Genomic DNA, 27,185 nt, shown 5'->3' with positions numbered 1-27,185 from the left:
TTCGATCCCGGCTCAGGCCAGTGGTATTTGAAGGTGCTCAAATACGTCAGCCTTGTGTTCGTAGATATACTGGCACGTAAAAGATCTCATGTGGGACAAAATTCCGGCACCTCGGCGTCTCCGATAACCATATATGTAATTAGGGGCACGGAAAAATAACATTATTATTATTATTATTATTATTATTATTATTATTATTATTAGTATTTTATTCATAATATTCTATTAAAATGGGATAATTATTTCCATTATAAGTACAACCTAAGCACATCACCTTCCACCCAACTTCCACGAGCCTATAGTGCATGTGTTATATTTGTCCTTGATGTACGAATGCTCGATCGTATATCCGCAGCGTTCTCTGAAATCGTACGGTTACGTTTGAAAGAGCGACAGTAGCTTTATTCTGTCATCGTCTTACATCACACACTGACCCTAAATACCCCAGTGTACCTTCAGTATCTATCGACTTGTGTAGGTTCGCAAATTAGATTCTTAACTGGCTCGGTGCTAACTATACCCATTCATCGATCAGCCGGCTGTAGTAAGTCATTCGTTGCCTACACAAGCCGCACCTGGAATGCTCTACCTGCTGAAATTAGGATCAATTAGGGTACATTACATTTTAAAGAACAATGCCGACAACAGTACAAAGCTCTCAGGTACGTGTAACAATTCAGCGGTAAATTTAACATAGAGACTGAGCGAGTGCCTGCGTGTATTGCGTCACGTAGCTCGCAGCTTGCATTCAAGAGATAGTGGGCTCGAACCCCACTGTCGGGAGCACTGAAAATTGTTTTCCATGAATTCCTATTTTCACACTAGGTTGGGGCCGTACCTAAATTAAGGCCATAATGCCTAGCTGTGTCGGTGCGTCATAAAACAAAATGTAAATAAAGCAATGCACTAGAACAATTTTAAAGGTACTTTATATGCTTAGTTAAAACAAATTAATTGTAAGATCACTGTAACTTAGGGGAGCCTAGATGTTAGTTTTAACTAAATTAAAATAAGTTATAGTATTTCAGATCCAAGCTTCTAGTTTTAAGTTGATGTTGAAATCGTGAAAATGAATACGAACCAGTAAGAAGTCACGTACATGTCAAAAATCACCACATGCATTGGCCGGTATTCACTTCGTGACCACTGTAGAGAGAGACCATCGGCTATGCCACACGCCTATCACGACTCTTAACAAAATTTTACTCAAATGATTAATAATAATGTTATTTTATTTACGTCAAACCAATATTGTTTTAGGTTTTCGGAGACGCCGAGCTGCCGGAATTATGTCCCGCAGGAATCCTTTTACTTGCCAGTAAATCTACCGACACGAGGTTGACGTATTTGACCACCTTCAAATACCATCAGACTGAGCCAAGATCGAACCTACAAATCTATCAGCTGACTAGAGTAAGTTATTCGTTGCCTCTACAAGCCGCACCTGGAACGCTCTACCTGCTGTAATTAGAATAAATTAGTATGAACAATACGCCTTTGCTGACAGGACCTAGTGTTTACAGTGCACTATGTCTTCCGGTATGGGCTAGAGCAATTTTGTTACTTTCATCTCTGTCTTTTCCTTGGCTTTGACAATATGAAAGTGACTGACGTATGAGCGATGCTAGTAATGCCATTCCTTGTGCAGCCAGTCCCTGCTATGATTGGTTGGAAAACATTGCTCATAGGGTCGGTTGGTGCATGCATTTCAGTGGGCTTGGCAGACTGATATGTAATAGCAACGTCTGGCTCGGTGAGGAAAGCAACGGGAAACCACCTCACTCCTCATTTCCCTAGTACGTCTCTTCAGTGATGCCTAGGCCATCTATGACAGCTGATAGCAGAGCTGTTGAGGATCCAACCAGCCTTAGGGCTGAAGACTGAACATACATACAGTATGAACAATGCCGATAACGGATGTACAAAGCTCGCAGATAGGGTCGGAGACGAGCGCTTCAACCATCTGAGCCACTCAGACCGGTACTTTTGAATACACTTAATAATCTCCGAAGCAATGAGGACATATTAATTAAATCTTACTCTGGCGATACGCAAAACATTAACGTGATTTCATTTTAAAAATAGTGACCTACATCCTGTGTATCGACTGGAGTGGAGCAGGCGTAGTAAACAACTCTTGGGCTGAAGCTAATGCAAATACCTGCTTGAAAATATGGTTAATGAGTACTGTATGCATGTTGGTTAATAATAGTAATGGTATTGGTTTTTAGGCCCCACTAACTCCTTTTACGGTTTTCGGAGACGCCGAGGTGCCGGAATTTTGTCCCGAAAGATATTTTAACGTGCAAGTAAATGTACCTACACGAGGCTGACGTATCTGAGAACTTTTAAATACCACCGAACTGAGCTATGGTGGGCCCAGAAGGCTTGCGCTCTACCGTCCGGGCTGCTCAGCCCGGCTTGGTTTAAGTCCTTGGTGTACGTCTCTTAAGTTGACGCTCGTAGACGATATGCGCGTCTTAGAATAGGGCTTTACTACCTACGTTGGAATCTGGTTTTGAAGACGGTACCAATACCCTGTCCCCGAGCCATAGGAGATAACATGAAGGTTAAAATTCCCGATCCGGCTCGGATCGCACCCATGTCACCTTGGAATGAACGTTAGTGAGCTAACCTGTTAGCCACGCAACCGGACAAATGGATATTAAATGAACAAAACTGTACAAAATAAAGTCAGAATTGAAGGTGTTCTTTATTTAGGGAGCGCAGTAATATAGAGATGACTTAATCAGGGTACCTGGCGCAAGTAGCTACTTCCCACAAATTTGATTTGAGGTTATGATATAAATTACTGTTATCAAGGACTAGAGTTAAGTAATTTTATAACAAATAGGGACACAATGATCTTGTTGAGTATATTATAATCGTTATCTCGTGCTAATCAGTTCTGGTAGACTGGGTCTGGAAACAAGTCACGATCTCATAGCTGAATGGAGGATAAGGCCAAAGGTTTCCCAATCACGCTCACCAAATTTTCAAAGTATAGTGTACTTTGCCAAATAAAATGAGTATAATAATAATAATAATAATAATAATAATAATAATAATAATAATAATAATAATAATAATAATAATAATAATAATAATAATAATAATAATAATAATAATAATATCATGTGGCTATTTCTAGCCGGGTGCAGCCCTTGTAAGGCAGACCCTCCGATGAGGGTGGGCGGCATCTGCCATGTGCAGGTAACTGCGTGTTATTGTGGTGGGGGATAGTGTTATGTGTGGTGTGTGAATTGCAGGGATATTGGGGACAGCACAAACACCCAGCACCCGAGCCACTGGATGAACCAATGAAGGTTAAAATCCCCGACCCGGCCGGGTTTTGAGGTTTTATTTCTCAAGCTCAGAGTTTCTGGTGAATGTAAAACTGTCTGGTAGTGTCGGATCTTAGCTCCACATGATAATGTTCTCGTATTGTACAGTGCAATAATACAGTAAAAGTCTACTGATGTATGCTCTTTTTCAAATCGAAGATAGGCCTATAGTTCTTCAGATAAAAAAATGCAGACTCTTTGTTTAAATTTGTTTCACTTATAAGTGATATTTAATACTTGTTTACATTCCTGTAAATGCGATTTTTTTCTCATTTTGTGAGTTCAGTTATAAGTACAAAATTTATAGTTTAATGAAACAGCACGCCGTGAATTGCCTGAGGACGAATATACGAGTAGCTTAATGGTTGTTTTTTTTTTATTCCCCAAGTTCGCTGCTACCGTGAAGAAATCATGCTTGGAGAGGAACAGCGAAAGGTATGATTTAGAGAAATCAACAAAATTTGTTTTTGCAATGTTCATATTATAATGTCCACCTCTCAAGTGATATGTTTTGAGACTTCAAAGAACAAGGCAAGACTTGCTACATGATCCTATACGTAAAACGAGAGGATTAAGAATAAACATATACCTTATCGTCGCTTCACCGGTAAAAGATTGTATTCCACAAAGCTCTTCCTATCGATTATTCTCCTTAAGACTGGTCACGCCTCCCAGCCACGTATGGATACGCAGTCCATCAGAACAAATTTTGTTGTGTTCATTTTCCTATGCCCATGAACCTTACTGTACCGTACTATAGGATGCACGTTTGCATTACGTATTTACACACTCCTAGTGTATAATGCATGTAAGGTTCATTTTCATTTACTCGTCGGCATAGGAAAACGAGCAGAACGGACATTGCTCTGATGGACTGCGTATCCATATGTGTCTGGGAGGCGTGACCAGTCTTAACGAGAATAATAGATAGGAAGAGCTTTGTGGAATACAACGTTTTACCGGTGAAGCGACGTTATTATTTATTCCTGTATTAGTTAGGTTGGCTGGCTAAAGAAGGCACATGTAGACACATTTCCACCAAAGTTGCAAAATAACGACAGAAATCTGAGTTTTTAAATGTTAAAAATAACCACCTTATAAATTATTGTTAGGTGAAAGACCCTGAAAATAACACCACAGTTTGGACCTACAATTGAAGACCTTTGCCACCGAATAAGTGAGTAAATCAATTCCATTTTTACGGTATGGTTAGCGTGCTGGCCTTTGGCCACAGGAGTCCCGGGTTCGATTCCCAGCGGGGTCAGGAACTTTAACCATAATTGGTTAATTTCGCTGACACGGGGGCTGGGTGTATGTCTTGTCTTCATCATCATTTCATCCTCATCACGACTCGCAGGTCGCCTACGGGTGTCAGCTCAAAAGACCTGCATCTGGCGAGCCGAACTTGTCCTCGGACACTCCCTGCACTAAAAGCCATACGCCATTTCATTTCATTTCATTTACACGGTGAATACATAAGACATTCTTGAACTTCTTTGATGTTGACGTGGCTGTTCGTGGAGAATTTGGAAACCTTACAGATGCTCCCTCTTAATACATTTCTGTAAAACGATTTGTTCCAATTACAGAGTTTGGAGATACTGTTTTTCTGTGAGAGGTTAATCTTTAATTTATTTTACAAAGTTCATTAGTGTCCCTCCATATGGTTATTTCAACATTTTATAATGCCTTTATTTTTGCTAGTGTCCGGACTGGCTGGCACAGACGGTTGAGGCGCTGGCCTTCTGACCACAACTTGCCAGGCTCGATCCTGGCTCAGTCTGGTGGTATTCTAATGCGCTCAAATACGTCAGCCTCGTGTCGGTTAGATTTACTAGCACGTAAATGATCTACTGCAGGAATAATTCCGCCACCTCTCCGACTCCAAAATCCTTAAGGAAATGGTACGTAAAAACAATATCAATATTATTAGACATATTGGAAATATGAGTGCTTCCGTGGCTCAGGCGACAGCGCGCCGGCCTCTAACCACTGGGTTTCGTGGTTCTAAACCCGGTCACTCCATGTGATAATTGTGCTGGCCAAAGCGGAGGCGGGATGGGTTTTTATCCAGGTACTTCGGTTTTCCCTGTAATATTTCATTCCAGTGACACTCTCCAATAGCATTTTATTTCATCTGTCTTTCATTAATCATTGCCCCAGAGGAGTGCGACAGGCTTCGGCAGCCGGCACGACTCCTAATCTCATCGTTAGATGAGAGCTTCATTCATTCCATTCCTGACCCGATCGAATGACTGGAAACAGGCTGTGGAATTTCATTATTGGAAATATTATTCTGAAAAGGATTGCGCGGAGATTATGTAAAAGAAAAAAATGGTTAATAAGTACTGCAGAAGAAATAGAATAGCAGGCTGTAAAATGTTGAAAGTCCGCCTCTGTGGTGTAGTGGTTAGTGTGATTAGCTGCCACCCCCGGAGGCCCGGGTTCGATTCCCGGCTCTGCCATGAAATTTGAAAAGTGGTACGAGGGCTGGAACGGGGTCCACTCAGCCTCGGGAGGTCAACTGAGTAGAGGTGGGTTCGATTCCCACTTCAGCCATCCTGGAAGTGATTTTCCGTGGTTTCCCAATTCTCCTCCAGGCAAATGCCGGGATGGTACCTAACTTAAGGCCACGGCCGCTTCCTTCCCTCTTCCTTGTCTATCCCTTCCAATCTTCCCATCCCCCACCAAGGCCCCTGTTCAGTATAGCAGGTGAGGCCGCCTGGGCGAGGTACTGATCATTCTCCCCAGTTGTATCCCCCGATCCGATGTCTGAAGCTCCAGGACACTGCCCTTGAGGCGGCAGAGGTGGGATCCCTCGCTAAGTCCGAGGGAAAAGCCAACCATGGACGATAAACAGATTAAGAAGAAGAAGAAGAAGAAAATGTTGAAAATGAAATGGGTATATTTAATCACAAATTAAAAGATACTGAAATAAACTCTTTAGAGAAGAATGATTTTGAGAAATTTAATGCAAAAAATGCAAATTTGTGTCCTCATACCGATGTCGCGCAGCTCATTCAGGCATACCCCCAATGGTGGTGAGCTACATGTACCATTTAAACCACATACCAGCCATCCTGCCATTCTTAAATTTATGGCTGTACCAGGAATCGAACCCGGGCCCCGGAGAACGGCAGGTATAAACAATAACACTTACGCTACGGAGGCTTACTGAAATTTATTAAGAAACAACTACATAGAACACCTCCAGGACCCGTTAATTTAGATCTTAAGGGTAACCAAAGGTATAAAATTAGTACCATACATCAAATTTAAGTTGAATTGCGTTTATTTTAAGTGCAGACTGCAATAATATCGTAGGTATGAGGAGGTTTGGGTGAAATTGCGTAGGCTGTTTCAAACCAGTCTACAAATTGTTGAACCAAACAACAATAACAAAGTAATAATTAAGAGGGCAATACGTTAAAAATATGATATATGCTAAAATAAGATTATCTGGGAACTCAGAGTTGCGTGACTGGTGATAGAAGCAGCACAATCGCCTGTAAAGCTCCATATCCTTAATCTTGATACAGAGTAAGCTCTGTTTATGTAAGATAGTTACTTTACACAAAAACTCAAGATGAACAAATAACAAGTATATCTTATATGAATATTTGTGATAAATTGTATAGAAAGCAAAACGAAGTGCGACCCTATACAAAAATAATTAGAACTTGTGAACTTAAATTTTTATGCAAGTACATTAAGGTATTCCGCATACTTTCGATCTTTGCGAACACGTGAAGAGGTTACTGCTGTAAGACAATTGTCTCTTATGTGGGTTGAATATAGCGTCTCCGTTGGCTGAATTGTTGGCAAGCACCGAGATGGCTTGCCCCACCCTCAACTCAAATGGTATAAATTGGTAGGCAAATGCAATGCCTGGTACAGTTCTTCTTGAAGATCAACGACCACCACAACCAACCATGTTCAAGCTGGTAAGTTAATATAATTAAACGTTCCGTACCGTACTTACTGAATTCTCGGTATTGTATTAGTCGACAAAACAGCACGCTACAGGATACGATTGAGGAGCCGGAGTTCATTGGTTGGATTCCAAACTGCGTTGATTTTCAAGGATAAGGGATTTACAGTTCAAATGTAGTGTCCCGTTAAGATGTGAAGATTTTAGCACAAATTAATATAGTTTATTACATAGTTGGCCATCCACCTCAGCATTCAAATTCGAAATCTCAATGACTCCCTTTGAAATTTGTGCCAGAAATATTGGATAGCTTGACTTTATATTTTTAATTAAGTCCTCCTACTACGTTTCTCAGAATTCCCGTATTTAACACCCTACAAAATTGTTTAATGATTTCTGTCATATGAAAGTGTTAACTTTCTTAATTCTCTTAACCATCGCAAGGCTTACTTTCACTTTAGACTACGCTTCAGTAACGATTTAGGGACATGAAGTGTTTACTGGAAAGTGAAATCAAACTCACAGTTTAACTTCACTGTTAATAACATTGCCATAGCTACGGACGTCAGGTTTTCCGTGAAGAGTAGCATAGTAACTGACTCTCATTAAAGTGATAGAGGGATCGATCACATTCAATGCAATTAAACGCAAATTCACGTTCCTGTGGTTCAAATTCCAAGTAAAACTGGAAATCCTCTGGTTACGGCCAAGATGTCAAAACTCACTTGCTTGTTATAAATATTTCGTGATATTGCAACCAGACAGGGACATGACTTATAATGTCATAAATCCTACAGGAACTGACCGGTTATCGAACATGGCGCACCTTGGTAGGAAGCTAGTGACGAATCTTAGACATTAAGCTCTACCTCACTTGAAGTTACGCATTCATGAAATTCCTCCAAAGAAAAGCCATGTGAACAAATTGTATGGAAATCAGTGACAGTACCACTCGATTATCACAGTTGATCCCTGGCTAACTGAAAAGTGAACTATTTGTTTCTCAATACCTTACTGATTAGGTTTTGAATTTCTAATAGGTATTTAATCTGACTGATATTGTCAATAAAATGTGGATCCATTTTTTGGTTTGTATTTGCGATAAACATTAATCAAACGATTCTTTTTCAAGTTGCTTTATGTGGCACCAACACACATAGGTCTTACGGCGACGATGGGACAGGAACCGGGTAGGAGGAGCAAAGAAGCGGCCGTGGCCTATAAGGGTCAGCGTGCTATGAAAATGAGAAACCGCGGAAAATCATTTTCAGGGCTGCCGATAGTGATCTTCGAACCGACTATCTTTCGAATGCAATATCACAGCTGCGCGCCCCTAATCGCACGGCCAACTCGCTCGGTAATCAAATGATTATAGGGTGTTTAATTTCCATACCTAGCGATAATTTATTCAGAACCTAGAGCATAATTTGAGTATTTCCCATTAAAGTAGTAAAATTGTAATTAGACACTAGTCATCTCCGTACAACGCATGAAGTTGCCTGGCGGAGTGGAAGGTAAATATACCTGCCGCACTTAGTGTGATAGAGCGGTCAGTTCTATATACGACGACCTTCTCCCAAAGATATCCCACCTTCCCAGAATTGGTAATGCCATTTCTAAAGTTCTGGAGTTCCTCAGATGGAATCAAATCCCCGTTTTACCAGATAAACCGAGCATACCTTCATTTTCTTGGCCCGGCAGCCCTCGTTGAAATTTTGTAAATCCATCGTCATTTGAAAATTCTGAAAATATGCTGCATGGAGCCAGTGTGAGCTGGATCAGTGGTTTCCGTCGTGCAATGGATAGCTGACATTCGGAAGATGGTGGATTCGAAACCCCACTGTCGGCAGTCCTGAAAAGTGTTTTCCAAGTTTTCTCATTTTTTCACCAAACAATTAATGCCGAGACTGTACCATAATTAAAGCCATGATCACCCTTCTTTCCCAGTCCTAACACTGCTGTCCCCTCCTATCGTAGTCATGACACCTGTTTGCATCGGTGCCACACAAACACCAGTGAAACAATGCAAGTGTTAAGAGAAGAAGTAAGATAAACCATGAAAATGTTTACTGTATCGTCAGCCTTATGCATAGTTTTATACACTGACTGACAGTGACAATGCAACACCAAGGAGGAGTGGTTCGAAAGGGATGAAAGTTGGGGAAAAAACAGAGACGGCACGGACGAATAATTGATGTTTATTTCAAACCGATATGCAGGTTACACAATGCGCACGGCATCGACTCAGTAGGATGTAGGACCACCGCGAGCGGCGATGCACGCAGAAGCACGTTGAGGTACAGAGTCAATAAGAGTGCGGATGGTGTCCTGAGGGATGGTTCTCCATTCTCTGTCAACCATTTGCCACAGTTGGTCGTCCGTACGAGGCTGGGGCAGAGTTTGCAAACGGCGTCCAATGAGATCCCACACGTGTTCGATTGGTGAGAGATCCGGAGAGTACGCTGGCCACGGAAGCATCTGTACACCTCGTAGAGCCTGTTGGGAGATGCGAGCAGTGTGTGGGCGGGCATTATCCTGCTGAAACAGAGCATTGGGCAGCCCCTGAAGGTACGGGAGTGCCACCAGCCGCAGCACATGCTGCACGTAGCGGTGGGCATTTAACGTGCCTTGAATACGCACTAGAGGTGACGTAGAATCATACGCAATAGCGCCCCAAACCATGATGCCGCGTTGTCTAGCGGTAGGGCGCTCCACAGTTACTGCCGGATTTGACCTTTCTCCACGCCGACGCCACACTCGTCTGCGGTGACTATCACTGACAGAACAGAAGCGTGACTCATCGGAGAACTCGACGTTCCGCCATTCCCTCATCCAAGTCGCTCTAGCCCGGCACCATGCCAGGCGTGCACGTCTATGCTGTGGAGTCAATGGTAGTCTTCTGAGCGAACGCCGGGAGTGCAGGCCTTCTTCAACCAATCGACGGGAAATTGTTCTGGTCGATATTGGAACAGCCAGGGTGTCTTGCACATGCTGAAGAATGGCGGTTGACGTGGCGTGCGGGGCTGCCACCGCTTGGCGGCGGATGCGCCGATCCTCGCGTGCTGACGTCACTCGGGCTGCGCCTGGACCCCTCGCACGTGCCACATGTCCCTGCGCCAACCATCTTCGCCACAGGCGCTGCACCGTGGACACATCCCTATGGGTATCGGCTGCGATTTGACGAAGCGACTAACCTGCCCTTCTCAGCCCGATCACCATACCCCTCGTAAAGTCGTCTGTCTGCTGGAAATGCCTCCGTTGACGGCGGCCTGGCATTCTTAGCTATACACGTGTCCTGTGGCACACGACAACACGTTCTACAATGACTGTCGGCTGAGAAATCACGATACGAAGTGGGCCATTCGCCAACGCCGTGTCCCATTTATCGTTCGCTACGAGCGCAGCACAGCGGCGCATTTCACATCATGAGCATACCTCAGTGACGTCAGTCTACCCTGCAATTGGCATAAAGTTCTGACCACTCCTTCTTGGTGTTGCATTTGCTCTGTCAGTCAGTGTAAGTACGGAAATTCTGGATATAACCATACAGTACCAAACAAGACGAAATGTGAAATACAGTGGGAAAATTAAATTATCCTAAGATCCGTCACACCATTCGCGTCATTTGCTGGTACTGGGTATGCCATGACTATTATTACTCAACACTAATAACACCTCAGCAGCTTATGCGCAGCCCCTGTATCAAATAGTTTGAAAGTATCATTGCATAACTGTAGAATTATTGTATTTCCAACTCGAGATATGTATGTGTGTTGAGTATTCATACCGAAGGCTGGTTTGATCCTCTACAGCTCCACCAACAGCTGTAATAGATAGCCTAGGCGTCAAGAAGAGGCATACTAGGGAAATGAGTAGTGAAGTAGCTTCCCTTTGATTTTCTCATGGAGCTAGAGTTGCTGTTACTTATCCGTCGTCCAGGCTCACTGAAATGCATGAGCGATATTTTCACACCATTCATAACAGAGACCGGCTGCATGAGGAATGGTATTACTAACATCGCTCATACATCGGTTACTTTCATATTGTCAAAGCCAAGGATGAGAATGAAACAGATCACTGAAAGTAACACGTACCGAAAGACACAGTGCACCGTAAACACAACATCTCGCCAGCAAAGTAGCTAAGAAAAGGTGTTGGTATATTAAAAAAGCAAACACATTACTTTTCTTCTTGTATGTAAGAAATAAAATAAAATAAAGATGTAAAACCTTTAGCTAGGTGGCCACAACCCCGTTCTATCTCTTCCTCCTTCACATCCGTTTACACACATCCTTCATCCTTCACATTTCCCCAACCCACCCGAACCTCTTGGCCAGAGAGAGCGCATAACACTCCAGGTTGCCTGCCTCGTCCCTTCAGGGTAGGGAATATTTTGTTTTATATATATATGTCATTGATTAAACATTGTTAGGAGACAGTTTCAGAAGTATTGCAGCTATCAAATGTTGACAACAACCAGACATACTCAGTGTAGCCTACTACACCACATTTAACTCCATCGTAAAACAAGTGTTGAATATCTTTATTTCTCTTTCAGTTTGTCTTCTTCGCCCTGGTTGCCACCGTCTTCGCCGCTCCCGGATACCTGAGTGCTCCACTCGCCGCCCCTCTCGCCTACGCTGCCGCCCCTGCTGTTGCTGCTCCTCTAGCCTACCATGGAGCTGTAGCTGCCCCTCTTACTTACCACGGAGCCTACGCCGCACCTCTTGGAGCTCGCCTTGTACTTGGTTGATCCTCAGAATTGCTCAAATCTGGGATCAAATGTATAAAACTGTGAACGAAACATAAATGAAGCAATAAAAAAGTATCTGGTGCATTCAAACACTTTTATTGAAACTTAATGGAACATACTGTAGATACACCATGATCCCTCAGGCATACAGATGGTTCAATACGTGAATAGATATAACGAAAGCGTTTTATTCCCGATTTCACTGGAACTTCCAGCTAAACCTGAAGGAGATGTGTTGTTGTTTGGGTCATCAGTCCATAGACTGGTTTGATGCCGCTCATCCTGTGCAAAACTTTTGATTTCTACATAACTAGTACATCCTACATCTACTCTGATATGTTCGCCATAGTCAAGCCTTGGTATACTCCTGCCATTAGTACAGCCTACAGTTCCATCAACAACTAACTGAACAAGTCCTGGGTGTCGTAATATGTTTACTATGAATCTATCTCTTCTTGCGCTCAAATTAAAAAGAAAATCGTTCTCTTCTCAGTTATTCAATTCTGTATCCCTTCATTTGAGATTCAATCTACCCATCTAATTTCAAAAATTCTTATGTAACACCACATTTCAAATGCTTCTATAATTTTTTTCCTTTCTGAGCTACTTATTGCCCATGTTTCATTTCCTTGCAATGCCATTCGCCAGATGAAAGTCTTCAAACATCTTTCTAAATCCTATATCAATCTTCGAGGTAAGCAAATTTTGTTTTCTTCAGAAACGCCTCCCTTGCATGTTTAAGTCCTCCTCACATCTGCCATAATTAGTTATTCTATTACCGAAGTAACAATATTCATCTACTTCCTTTAAGACTGACCTAATCTAATATTTCCTGCATTACCTGACATCATTTCAATTTTTTATTTTCGCTGATTTATTTAGGCGGATTACTGTAGTAACGTCCTTGTTTGTGACACATGGGCAACAGCAGAGTGTCCAAGTAAGTGGTCTAAGAACAGGGTTACCAATTGCAAAGTAATGGGAATCGGCATCTCGGACATATTCTGAGCAGTCATGACCCTCAATATGCTCTGGCGACTAGGACTATACAATCCATCGGAGGTCACTAATCTGATTGAGGGGAAATCCTCACTGGGACTATGTGTAAGTAAGGTAGAATACTGCTGCAAATAATTTACTGATCTCAGAACATTTTAAGCAAGTCTCAGACCAATGGCAGTAGCAGAGTTCCACTTTCGTCTGGCAGGCTAGGGACTCCTTGGAAACAACTTTGTGATCGAAATGGAATTCAATTGGGAGATATCAATATTAATGGGGATTATGGAAGAAAGAATGTATAACTAGACGACCCAGCAAAGATGATGCTTCTGGATATATTAGGAATTAATGATATTCGGGTATTGTGAGATATAGGAGATTATAAACTTATAAAGTTATAAAGTTCAAATCCGGGATCAAATGTATAGAACTGTGAACGAAACATAAATGAAGCAATAAAAAATGTCTGGTGCATTCAAACACTTTTATTGCAACTTAATGGAACTTAATAGGAGTTAAAAAGCGAAGGGCAGAGTGTGGGGTAATACTGATCATCAGGTAAACTTTTGCACGCAAGATAGTTTCTGTTAGGCACGTAAATGAGCGAATGGTGCGGGGAGATTTAGATGTTGGCGGAATCAATCACCTTATGAAGGTGCAGGTGAGGATGAATTTCACAAGTCTTATGAAGTACTAGCAAGATACCCGTGCTTCGCTACGGTATTATACTGAAATTTATAATTGAATGCTTATTGTTTTAGATATATAATCCGACGAAATTCGCGATCGGACTCGTTTTCTACGAGAATCCACCAAAATTACCGATCTGACTGGTTTTCTATTATTTACGGCACGTTTCCTCCCATTTTTCAATCTTCCTTTCCAGCAATCGATTTCGTACTTCCCGGGCTAGGCTCAGGTATTCCTCCCGGTCAGATGGGTCCGTAAATCTTTGCCATCTTTTCCTATGATCATTTTTAATATGGATAAAATGCTTCAGGAGATCCGGCGTGGTGTCATATTGGGTGCCTTGGCGGCACTGAACCCGCGGCCGGACTGCATTCTTAGTCATTACCCGTCCAGGAGCCGTTTCCAGCGCGGTCCGCACATTTGACGACGGTCCGGAATATTATTATTGTTATTATTATTATGGTTTTCCGTGGTTTCCCATTTTCACACCAGGCAAATGCTGGGGCTGTACCTTAATTAAGGCCACGGCCGCTTTCTTCCAATTCCTAGCCCTTTCCTATCCCATCGTCGCCATAAGACCTATCTGTGTCGGTGCGACGTAAAGCCCCTAGCAAAAAAAATATTATTATTATTATTATTATTATTATTATTACTATTATGTGTTGCTGGAATGGCTGATGACAGGGAAAACCGGAGTATCCGGAGAAAATCCTGTCTCGCCACCGTTTTGTCCAGCACGAATGTCACATGGAGTGACGGGATTTGAACCACGGAACCCAGCTCTGAGAGGCCGGCGCGCTGCCGCCTGAGCAACGGAGGATCCTTATAAGTACATTAATAACAGCTAAAATCAATTGTTCTCACCTACTTCTACACCCCACCGCCGTTAAGTTTATTTACCGCCACCTCCCCTCCCCCCCAAATTAAAAGAATGCTTGTTTCTTTATGATTAAGGGAGATTCCAAACACCAATGTTCACGTCTATTACCTTCAGTTTTGAGATATAAGTATCTCAATAAAAATAATTTACTTTCTGCACTTCATATCACAATACTCCCCCCCCCCCAAGTGAATTTTCCCGCAAAAAATACTTGTTTCTTTAATAGTAAAGGATCTTCTTAAATACCAATGATCACGACTCTAACTTCTTCAGTTTTTGATTTATGTGTCCTCATGAAAGGAATTCAACTCCTTTACACTCCCGCCCTCCAAGATGGTTTCCCCACCAAAACGCGCTTTTCTTTGTTTTTAAAGGAGATCCAAATACGAATTTTCACGTCTGTAACAACTTTAGTTTTTATTAGATGTATGTATTCTCATACAATTAAGCCAATTAATTTTTCAATTCTTCCCCCGCTCCCCCTTCATTGGATTTTCCGAGAATACGTGTTTCTTTACTTTTAAAGCAGATTGCAAATATCAAATTTCACGTCTATAACGTCTTCATTTTTGTGATATCAGTAGCCTAATTAAAAGAATTCAACACCATATTCAGTCACTTTTACCACCCCCCTCCACCCAAGTGGTATTTCCGAAAACTAAAAACACACGTTTCTTTATGTTTAATAGAGATAAAAAATACCTTCACTTCTGTAACATGTTAAGTTTTTTTAGATATACTGTAAAAATTCTCATTTTAAAATTTCACCCCTTTGAGTTCCCCTTAAGTGGAGTTTCCAAAAACAAATCACATATGTTTATTTACATCTACAGGAGATTCCAAACACCCACTTTTTACGTCTGTAACATTTTACGTTTCCAAGATATTGTGTAGATATAGTCTTTCAAAAAATTCACCCCAATTTGTCACTCCTGTTTAACCGCCATTAATTGGATTTCCCAAAAACTAAGAATTACGTGTTTCTTTATTTTTAAAGGAGATCCCATATACAAATTTTCAGTTCTGTAATATCTTTCGTTTCTGAGATATATGTATCCCCATTAAAGGCATTCAACCCAATTTTCACCCCTTTTACACCCCTCCTATTAGGATTTACAGGAAACAAAAAAAATACGTGTTCCTTTATTTTTAGAGGAGATTCTAACTACCAATTTTTACATCTGTAAATTTTAAACTTTTAAGATATAGACGCACTCATTTTAAAAAATTCACCCCCCTTTTCACCCCCCAATATTTGGATTTTCCAAAACGAAAAAATACGTGTTTCTTTACCTTTAAAGTAGATCCAAAATACCAATTTTCAGGTCTGTAATATCTTCAGGTTCTGAAATATAAGTAGCCTCATTAAAGGCTTCCAACCCATTTTTCACCCTTTTACACCCTTCCTATTGGGATTTTCCGAAAACAAATGAATACGTGTTTCTTTGTTTTTAAAGGAGATTCTAAATACCAATTTTTACATCTATAAACTTTAAAACTTTTGAGATATAGTGAAATCTCTCTATTAAATATAAATATAAATAATAATGACTAATGGAATTTGGGAGCCATAAATATACAAGTAAATAATTCTTAAACTTTGCCGGCTGTTGAAACTCATCTTCAGGGTCGTTGCCTTGTGACAAGGAGATCTGAATCACTTGATACCTAAAAAATTAATATTGGGAAAGGAGTCCATCTGGTAATTTCCCCCACCCATAGAAATTAAACAGAATATATATTAATCTCATACAATTTACTTAGTCAATTAAACCTGTATTTACCTAGAAATCCGAGCAGAGCTCGTCGTGATACACCCTTGAACATATATAACAAAATAAAGAGAATATTGATATAAATAATAAATGTCTTAATTTATGAAATAACTCTCTCTCAATAACTGGTACTCAGTTTATTCCGCAACGCAAAATATTCACACGCAGTCATGACTCATTTTTCAAGAATGGACTCCACTTTGCTGATGGCGTTGGTATAGTTTGAAAAGGCCCAACACGTTACCTTACGTAGACTCTCCGTAGAATTATATATGGCTAACATTCATAAGCATAGAATGTTGTTACACTCCAGCATCTTTCTCCCTGGTTCCTTCAACAGCAGATCTCGAACTCCCAACATGGCATGGGACATCTTCCTCACAACCCGTACAAAACACCTCTCAGATTACCACCAGTATCACCTCTGCACACTGCAAGCTGCAACTTCCAACTACTGACGCGTGCTTGCACCACACTAGCCCAAGCCAACACAACAGCATCTTAAAATAGCCCAGTTCCTGGAATTTTCCACCTCAGCTCCGTCAACACGTAAACTCCCGCTCGGAGACTCGTCACGTACACAACCGGGAGATAAACTGAGTGATCGAAACACACTAGTCCCAAATAAAATATAGAGAGTATCCATAATAACGAGAGTTCCAAAAAGAGTTACTAAGCCGCGACGGCTAAATACACACATAAATGAAATATACACATGAATAAATAATAATAATAATAATAATAATAATAATAATAATAATAATAATAATAATGACAATAATAATAATAATAATATCTGACCGGGGTTTGTCAGGTTACAATACTCCCCCTTTGTTTTCCAACAGATGCAAATGTTGGCAAAACAACACAAATCAGGTGGCTGATGGCCCAAGGACAGCTCCTCAAACTACCCATCAAATATACAATATACAACATTAGGGATCCCGATGGTATCTCCTCAAATTGAACACATTATAAGTTCCAATACATTTCCTATTAGCATCAATTAAGGAATATGCACACCTCCCTATCCTTCTCGCAACAATAAAAGGACCCTTAAACAATTGAAAAAACTTAGACATGGTCTTATCCTCAGCGTTAGATGGGTGAGGCACTCGCAACAATACTTCATCTCCTACCTCTAAACTATCAGAGCACCTATTCTGAACTATCCTAGCACGTTTCTGACCAGACTTAACCAGCTTCTCCCTAGCAAGCTGTACAAATAGATCCTGAGGAACCTCCTCCACGCTCTCCAACCTCAATATCTTGGCCAACTCAAAATCAGGCTTTCTCCCAAAGTGCACCTCAATGGGTGTAAGACCAGTACTCTCATGTCTTGTGACATTGAGCCAATTTTCCATCCTACTTAAATGTTCATACCAAGAGCTATGATTATGACTTACATAGGTCCTAAACATCCGTCCAAGTTCCCTCATGACTCTCTCAGACATGTTTCCACAAGGAAACCTTATAGACGAATATGTTACCTGAATACCTCTGTCCTGTAGAGTCTTCTTCCAGATGTTCGAAGTGAACTGTGAGCCGTGATCGGATAGGATCCTCCTAGAGTTACCGAATTCCTCGCAATACTTACTCACTGCATTGGCACATCCTCTAGCAGAAGCCTTCCGAAGTGGGTATAATTTAACAAATTTAGAGAACGAGTCAAGTATTACAAATATATATCGGTAGCCATACCTAGACTTAACCAACGGTCCATAGATGTCCACACACAGTAACTCACCTATATCCTCGGTTATCACAGCCTGCCTCGGCCCGTGCATATACCTATTTGGGTGTTTACACTTCTGACACACATCGCAAGTAGCCAAAGTCTGACGGACTTGTCTACCCATATTGCGCCACACAAAGTGATACTGAATTGCACATAATACCTTCTCCGCACCAAAGTGACCTAATTCCTTATGGAAATACCAAATCATGTCTTTCCGCAAGGCTTGAGGCACTACAACCCTCCATACATCCTTATGACATATGCGAGCTACTAAACCACTCAGAAGTTTATACCTCATATTCCCTTTTTCCACAATAGTGTCAGGCTCAGCAGCCTCTAACTCAAATAAAATATCACACAACTCCTCATCCTGTCCCTGTTCCAATTTCATCTTCGAGAGTTTCCTTCTCTCCTCTCTACATTCGTCATACTTATCAGCACATACCAAGATATTCTCACAAAAATCAGTGCTGACCTCATCAGCTGTCACAGAAATATTCCGACTCAAATAGTCAGCTAACACATTATCAGTACCCTTAACATGAACAACTTTAGGGTCATACTCCTGTATCGCCAGAGCATGAGCATGAGGAATCGGATATCTAGGACTATTAAAACTAGACCTATCTAAAATATCAAATGAGTGTTCGTACACAGTAGTACACCCTAATTCACCAGAGAACACCTCCTTGTTCTCCATCAAAACATTCAAAAGTTCCCTCTTCTGCTGCTCCTCCAGGCATGTCTGTCGCACCGCTTTCTCCACCTCACTGACCAAATCCTGACTTTCCGATACCATACTGTCATTAATTCTGATACTTGCATTATTAACTTTAACATCGACTTCATCCTCAACAATTTCCTCAATAACCTGAATATGACTACAATGAAGCACAAAACTACTCCTATCCACCTGATAATTAAGCTTAATCGGTTTACGTTCTTCACCAACAAGAAATTTCAAAACAGCAGTATCATAGTCAATCACAAACTTGGTTTCAGATAGCCAGTCATTCCCCAGTACAACGGAATATACCAGATTAGGCACAACAAGACAACATTGCAACATGGTCTGACCACCAACCTCAATAGGAACAATAACCTGACTACGAATACGATTACTCTTAGCACCAGCTGCTGTGATAATAAATGTGTTCCTCACAGGAATCTCCTCAATAATCTCACCTCTGCGACGAGCTTCCTCACAAAATTTAAAATTTACACAAGACTTATGACTCCCCGAGTCTACAAGCAATTTCTCCTTCACACCCCATATGGTAGCCTCCATAGCTGGGTTGATCAATAATTCAGACGAACCACCTTCCTTAGCACTATCCTGGTCACACAACAAATCCTTACCAACATCAATCTCAAAAGCCTCCCTGATAACATGGATTTGCACATCAAGTGGGGATCTCCTAACGGACCTATTTAGGACATCCCGTTGGAGTTTAAATTCTGATTCTGCTGATTACCACTATTATTACCTCTCTCATCCCTTCTCCCCCTATCATTCAAATCCCTAGACTGATTACTAGAATTAAAATTCCTACTATCTTGATTCCTGAAATTAATCCTGGTTTCTTCCTGCCTATTCCCATTACCCTGATCCCTTCTGCTATAGTCATTCCCATTCCTACGATTACTTTCAAATGCTACTCCTCTCCTGTGATTATTTTCCCCCACACTCCTATGTCCTACCTGCCTACCCAAAGAATCGAAACGTTGCAACAGCCCTTCCATTCCCTTAATGGTCTTAACCTGCTGGATGCACATGGCCAACTGAATATCTTCATTAAAATGTCTAGCCATCCTCCTAACAATATCCTGCTCTGGCAAACTCTCTTCTAAGTTCTGACTAATAGCCACGTGCACAAGAAAATACTCCGTACGAGAAATACCCTCATTACCCTTATACTTCCCAGCCATAATCCTATCTCTTTCCCTACCCTGAATCTCCTCATCCCAAAACTTATCCATAAACAACTCCCTGAATCCCCTTAAACCCTTAATATGACCTCTATAAACATCATACCAACTCCTAGCTTCACCCGTAAACGCACTTGCTAACATATCATCTACCAAGTCCCACTCTAACACACCTTCTTCCAAGCTCCTAGTAAAACGTTTCTCCACTACCTTGAGAAATTCCAGAGGGTTAAACTGCTTACCATTAAACTTAGGCAGCTCAGTTTCCTTAATAATATGCCTTTGTATGCTAGAACTCTGAACATCACCTGAGGACCTGACTGATTGAATCTTTTCGTCAACCCTCTGTAATACATCTGCCTTCCATACATCAATATGACTAACGTTCTCTCTGACCTGATGTTCAATTACACCTTGTTTACTTATCACATTGTGAATACTGTTAAAGTTATCTAAAATTTTATCCTGACATTTAGAATTATTTTCAACAAGTTTAGCTTCAAGATTATTAGCAACGTTACAAATTACTCGGTTAAATTCACTTTTATTTGATTCAGATATACCCCTAATTTCTTCAATTTGCCTATCATGCTCAGACAGTTTACCATTAATTTCTACACATTGATAGTTTAATTCCTTCCTCATCTCCATAATACCTGAATCGATTTTCTCACTTAACCTCTTTACTTGATTATCCATCCTATCACTAATTTCCTGAACTTGTTTTTCAATTTTAGCAACATTAATTTCCATTTTCTGATTATTATCCTCAAGTTTACTTTCAAGTTTCTGTGTTAACTCATCATTCTGCTCTCTAAGTTTACTTTCAAGTTTATTAGTAAATTCACTCAAAATATGAACTAATTGGTCTAGCTGCTGGTCACTATTATCGCTACTCTGCTCTGATAGAGATGATGAAGCATTGTCCCCGGTTACCATCGAATCTAACACAACATTTAAATTATTATCGCCCATTGTGGCTTCACTCTCTGAATTAATCATGTCAACGGTATAGTTTGCTCCCCCTGTACTACAATTAATATGCACTTTCCTTTCCATACTCCTATTTCTTAATTTTAACAGATTAATATTTTCTCTCGTCCAACTCATCACCTTGCGTTTCCCACATACGCAAAATTTCCACAAGACATATTATACACTCCACAGCGAACAAGAAATCTCCATAACAACTGTACATATCATGAAATCTGAGAGCAACTATACCATTTCTGTGTGCATACCCTATCGTGACTCAGATCAGTCTTGCCCCACGTTGCTAGCGACATTGAAATCTCTCTATTAAATATAAATATACATAATAATGACTAATGGAATTTGGGAGCCATAAATATACAAATAAATAATTCTTAAACTTTGCCGGCTGTTGAAACTCATCTTCAGGGTCGTTGCCTTGTGACAAGGAGATCTGAATCACTTGATACCTAAAAAATTAATATTGGAAAAGGAGTCCATCTGGTAATTTCCCCCACCCATAGAAATTAAACAGAATATATATTAATCTCATACAATTTACTTAGTCAATTAAACCTGTATTTACCTAGAAATCCGAGCAGAGCTCGTCGTGATACACCCTTGAACATATATAACAAAATAAAGAGAATATTGATATAAATAATAAATGTCTTAATTTATGAAATAACTCTCTCTCAATAACTGGTACTCAGTTTATTCCGCAACGCAAAATATTCACACGCAGTCATGACTCATTTTTCAAGAATGGACTCCACTTTGCTGATGGCGTTGGTATAGTTTGAAAAGGCCCAACACGTTACCTTACGTAGACTCTCCGTAGAATTATATATGGCTAACATTCATAAGCATAGAATGTTGTTACACTCCAGCATCTTTCTCCCTGGTTCCTTCAACAGCAGATCTCGAACTCCCAACATGGCATGGGACATCTTCCTCACAACCCGTACAAAACACCTCTCAGATTACCACCAGTATCACCTCTGCACACTGCAAGCTGCAACTTCCAACTACTGACGCGTGCTTGCACCACACTAGCCCAAGCCAACACAACAGCATCTTAAAATAGCCCAGTTCCTGGAATTTTCCACCTCAGCTCCGTCAACACGTAAACTCCCGCTCGGAGACTCGTCACGTACACAACCGGGAGATAAACTGAGTGATCGAAACACACTAGTCCCAAATAAAATATAGAGAGTATCCATAATAACGAGAGTTCCAAAAAGAGTTACTAAGCCGCGACGGCTAAATACACACATAAATGAAATATACACATGAATAAATAATAATAATAATAATAATAATAATAATAATAATAATAATAATAATAATAATAATAATAATGACAATAATAATAATAATAATAATATCTGACCGGGGTTTGTCAGGTTACAATAGATACACTCATTTTAAAAAATCACCCCCTTTTCACCCCCCCCCCCATTAATTGGATTTTCCACAAACAAAAAATACTTTCTTTATTTTTAAAGGAGATCCCAAACACCAATTTTCAGGTCTGTAATGTCTTCAGGTTCTGAAATATAAGTAGCCTCATTAAAGGCATTCAACCAATTTTTCACCCATTTTCACTCCTATTGCGATTTTCCGAAAACAAAAAATACGTGTTTCTTTATTCTTAAAGGAGATTCTAAATACCAATTTTTACATCTATAACCTTTAAAAGTTTTGAGATATAGATACACTCATTATAAAATATTACCCCAATTTTCACCCCCCTTAATAGGGAACATGCATGATCCTGGGTTTTAATTAAAAATATGCTAATCTGATTCAAAATTTCATGCAGAATTCAAAAATGTGATCAGAATGTACAAATAATAACTCCAAACGTGATAAAAATCTACGAAAATGTCACGTCACGCAAGCACGCGATCTCATTGGTCTGACGTCATCGTACAGGTTGACTGAATTAGCAGACGAAGTAACACATAGTGTGCTGTGAGAAGCAGGATACACTTCGCGTATTTCTACTTTACGTTAGTGTCTAGTATGGTTAAATTTGAGGTCTATACATTGGATAATAATCTGAGTGGTATATTTTAGACTTAAAATGAATCCTGCGCAGACAGTGAGGCAGAAAACTTATAAATGGTGTAGAGTTCCGATGTGCAATAGCACATCGCATACCATACCAAACAAATTGTTTATAAATGTTCCAAAGACGCTAAAACTAGGGAGAAATGGATTTTGGCGAGCCGGAGAAATGCTGGTGATATATCGGAAAAGTCTACAGTTTATTTTTTTTGAAGATTTTAACGTAAGATGAATTTGTTTGAATTTTCAAATCACTTTTCCATGTCAGCTGTTCTAGTGGTAAAACTTTAAATTTTAATGTATGATGCTTTATTTAAATGCTTCAATTACATCTTGGAATATGAAAGTAAAAAACAGTGCATTAAATAATGCTGATTATTAAAGTATTCTCCAAACCTAACCTATGTTTTGGGTGATCCATGTCAAGATAATAAATCAAAGGGGTTATGAACCATTTTGACAACTCTAATTCTACCAATATATCTTGGCATGGGACAGTTATGTATGTCTTTATTGAAGAGCTTAATTGGTAAAGAAATTTAGGCTATATCTAAATACTCTATAATGTAACAAAGAATAGGCGTGTACATCATGAAAGGAAACAACGTGAATTTAACAAATGTATAACTCTACACAAAACCAATGCTTGTCTGTTGGGGTCTTATAAGTTAACAATGCTCAATTATAATAATTATCATAATATTAGTGAAATAAATAACATAATTGCACACAGGTGAAAATAGTGATGTAGGTGTTTAAAATGTTATCCAACTTAGCCTAACTTTTAGGTTATACAAGCCAAGTCAATAAACCGAAGGGTAAAAATACCGCGCGAGTTGGCCGTGTGGTTAGGAGCGCGCAGCTGTGAGCTCGCATCCGGGAGATAGTGGGTTTTGAACCCCACTGCCGGCAGCCCTGAAGATGGTTTTCCGTGGTTTCCCATTTTCACACCAGGCAAGTGCTGAGGCTGTACCTAAGGCCACGGCCGCTTTGTTCCCATTCCTAGGCCTTTCCTGTCCCATCGTCGCCATAAGACCTATATGTGACGGTGTGACGTAAAGCAAACAGCAAAAAAAAAAAAAAAAAAAAAAAAAGTAAAAGTCACAGCACCCAAAGACATTCCTGTATTGAGCGACTAAAATGTCACCGGGACACTTTTCTTTCCTGATATGCTCAGCTTGTTAAAAGCCAAATGTAATTAATGTTATTGGCTTCACGCCCCGCTAACTACTTCTACGATTTTCGGAGACGCCGATGTGCAGGAATTTAGTCCTGCAGGAGTTCTTTTACGTGTCAGTAAATCTACCGACACGAGGCTGACGTATTTGAGCACCTTCAACTACCACCGGACTGAACCAGGATCGAACCTGCCAAGTTGGAGTCAGAAGGCCAGCACCTCAACAGTCTGAACCACTCAGCCCGACTTGTGAAAACTAGATGAAGTCATATTTATCTTTATCATGTTTAACTTTTTCCCTCCACAAAGATATTTAATTCTCTTTCATGGGCCCTGGAAGTGGGTAGGCCAGTTGTCCCAACCATAAATATATATATTTTTGGGAATGATAGATTATAGCCCTATAGTACTATGATCTTTCTTTCCTTCTTTCTTTCTTTCTTTCTTTCTTTCTTTCTTTCTTTCTTTCTTTCTTTCTTTCTTTCTTTCTTTCTTTCTTTCTTAATCAGTGTATCCTTCAGGGTTGGTTTTCTCTCGGACTCAGCGAGGGATTTCACCTCTACCACTTCAAGGGCAGTGTCCTGGAACGTGAGACTTTGAGTATGGGATGAAACTGGTGTGGAGGGCCATTACCTCGCCCAGGCGGCCTCACCTGTCATGCTCAACAGGGGCCTTGTTGGAGGATGGGAGGATCGGAAGCGATAGACAAGGAAGAGGGAAGGAAACGGCCGTGGCCTTAGGTGCCTGGAGGAGAAGTAGGAAAATACGAAAAACCACTTCGAGGATGGCTGAGGTGGGATTCGAAACCCTTCTACTCAGTTGACCTCCCGAGGCTGAGTAGACCCCGTTCCAGTCCTCGTACTATTTGTTTTCAACTTTCATGGCAGAGCCGGGAATCGAAACCGGGCCTCCGGGAGTGGCACACATTAACCACTACACCACAGAAGCGGACTAGTACTATAATGCTACCTATATGTTTATGTTAGTGCTGAAATCCGATTTCTTACTTTACTAATGCTGAAAGCCCGAAAATGTAATGTTCTTCTTTAATAGGGGAATCAGTCTAGAAGGAAATGTTGAAAGTGATGTGATATCTATCCAGGTTCGTTGTTATCCTAATACTATGGGTTACAGTACATTGCACGTATATAAAAGACGCCACTTACAAACTTGCTTGTTATCCGCGAATTTCTGCGGCCACAAAAGTCACATTTTTCAAGAATGATGACATCTACACATGGTAGATTGTCTGACTGTGCTGTTTCGAACCTTTCTTCTGTCATTTCGAAGTTATTCGCGATCGTGAATAATAAACAATCGGCTTTTAGCAACGGCTGATGCACAACGGCTGATAGTGCTCCATGCGGTACTGGATCGTGACGTCACAGCGCGCCGCTTACGTCAGAGGCCGTTTCACTCGCCTTGCGGAAAGGCACTATTAAATATTTTTTTAATGGTAGAAAACAAGGCAACATACCACAATGTAATACGTTTACGTACTATTTCATTGGTGTACTTTTCAAAAAAAATATTTTTGAAAATGATGCATGTTCCCAATTGGGTTTTCCAGAAACAAAAATATAAGTGCTCCTTTATTTTTAAAGGAGATCCCAAACACCAATTTTCAGGTCTGTAATATCTTCAGTTTCTGAGATATAAGTAGCCTCATTAAAGGCATTCAACCCATTTTCACCCCTTTTCATTCCTCCTATTGCGATTTTCCGAAAACAAAAAAATACGTGTTTCTTTATTTTTAATGAAGATTCTAAATACGAATTTTTACATCAGCAAACTTTAAAAGTTTCGAGATGTAGATTCACACATTTTAAAAATTCACGCCCTTTTCACCCTCCCATTAATTGGATTTTCCAAAAACAAAAAAATACGTGTTTATTTTTAAAAGAGATCAAAAGTACCAATTTTGAGGTCTGTAATATCTTCAGTTTCTGATATATAAGTACCGGTATCCTGATTAAAGGCATTCAACCCATTTTCCCCCATTTTCACCCTTTTTCACCCCTCCTATTGGGATTTTCTGAAAACAAAAGTACGTGTTTCCTTATTTTTAAAGAAGATTCTAAATACCAATTTTGACATTTATAAACGTTTAAAGTTTTGAGATATAGATACACTCATTTTAAAATTTCACCCCCCCTTTTCACCCCCTTACCGAAGGAATATCCAAAAATCCTCTCTTAGCGAACACCTACATCATAATGTGAATATATCCCCAAAATTTCATTTCTTTATGTCCAGTAGTTTTGGCTCGGCGATGATGAATCAGTCAGTCAGTCAGTCAGTCAGTCAGTCAGTCAGTCAGTCAGTCAGTCAGTCAGTCAGTCAGTCAGTCAGGACAAGCTATTTTATGTATATAGATTGTGTGGAGTGACATCGTAGTCAGGGTCAACAGCAAGGATAGGATAGTGCTAATCGGCTATTTCTGTAGTTGGAAACAGAAGTAAATGATTCCGAAAGGTGATGGATAAATGTGAGGATGATATGGAAGCTAATAGGAATGGGAAACGTTTACTGGACTTCTGTGTCGGTATGGGATTAGCAATTACGAATATATTCTTCAAGCATAATGCTATTCACCGCTACACATGAGGGGGTAGGGGCAACAGATCCACAATAGACAATATCATAACCGAATTAGAGTTCATGTATCTGTTAGGATTTTGCGGGTATTCAGGTAAATGTTTTGATGATAAAGTGAAATCTATCTCTGCAGTGCAATAAGGGTAGAAAATCTTCAGGAGGAGGAAATTAAACAGAAGTACATGGATATGATTAGTGAACCGTTCCAAATAACAGACAGTAAGCAGGTTAAGGATATAGCAAGACAATGCGTGGTACACAGGGATGCTACAGTAAGGAGCAATTGTGTGTAAAGATGCGGAAAAGCGAACGTCTTAGTGGAATGA

Source organism: Anabrus simplex, chromosome 3 (genome assembly GCF_040414725.1).
Source record: "Anabrus simplex isolate iqAnaSimp1 chromosome 3, ASM4041472v1, whole genome shotgun sequence".
Taxonomy (NCBI): domain Eukaryota; kingdom Metazoa; phylum Arthropoda; class Insecta; order Orthoptera; family Tettigoniidae; genus Anabrus; species Anabrus simplex.
Note: the sequence above shows the minus strand (reverse complement) of the source record.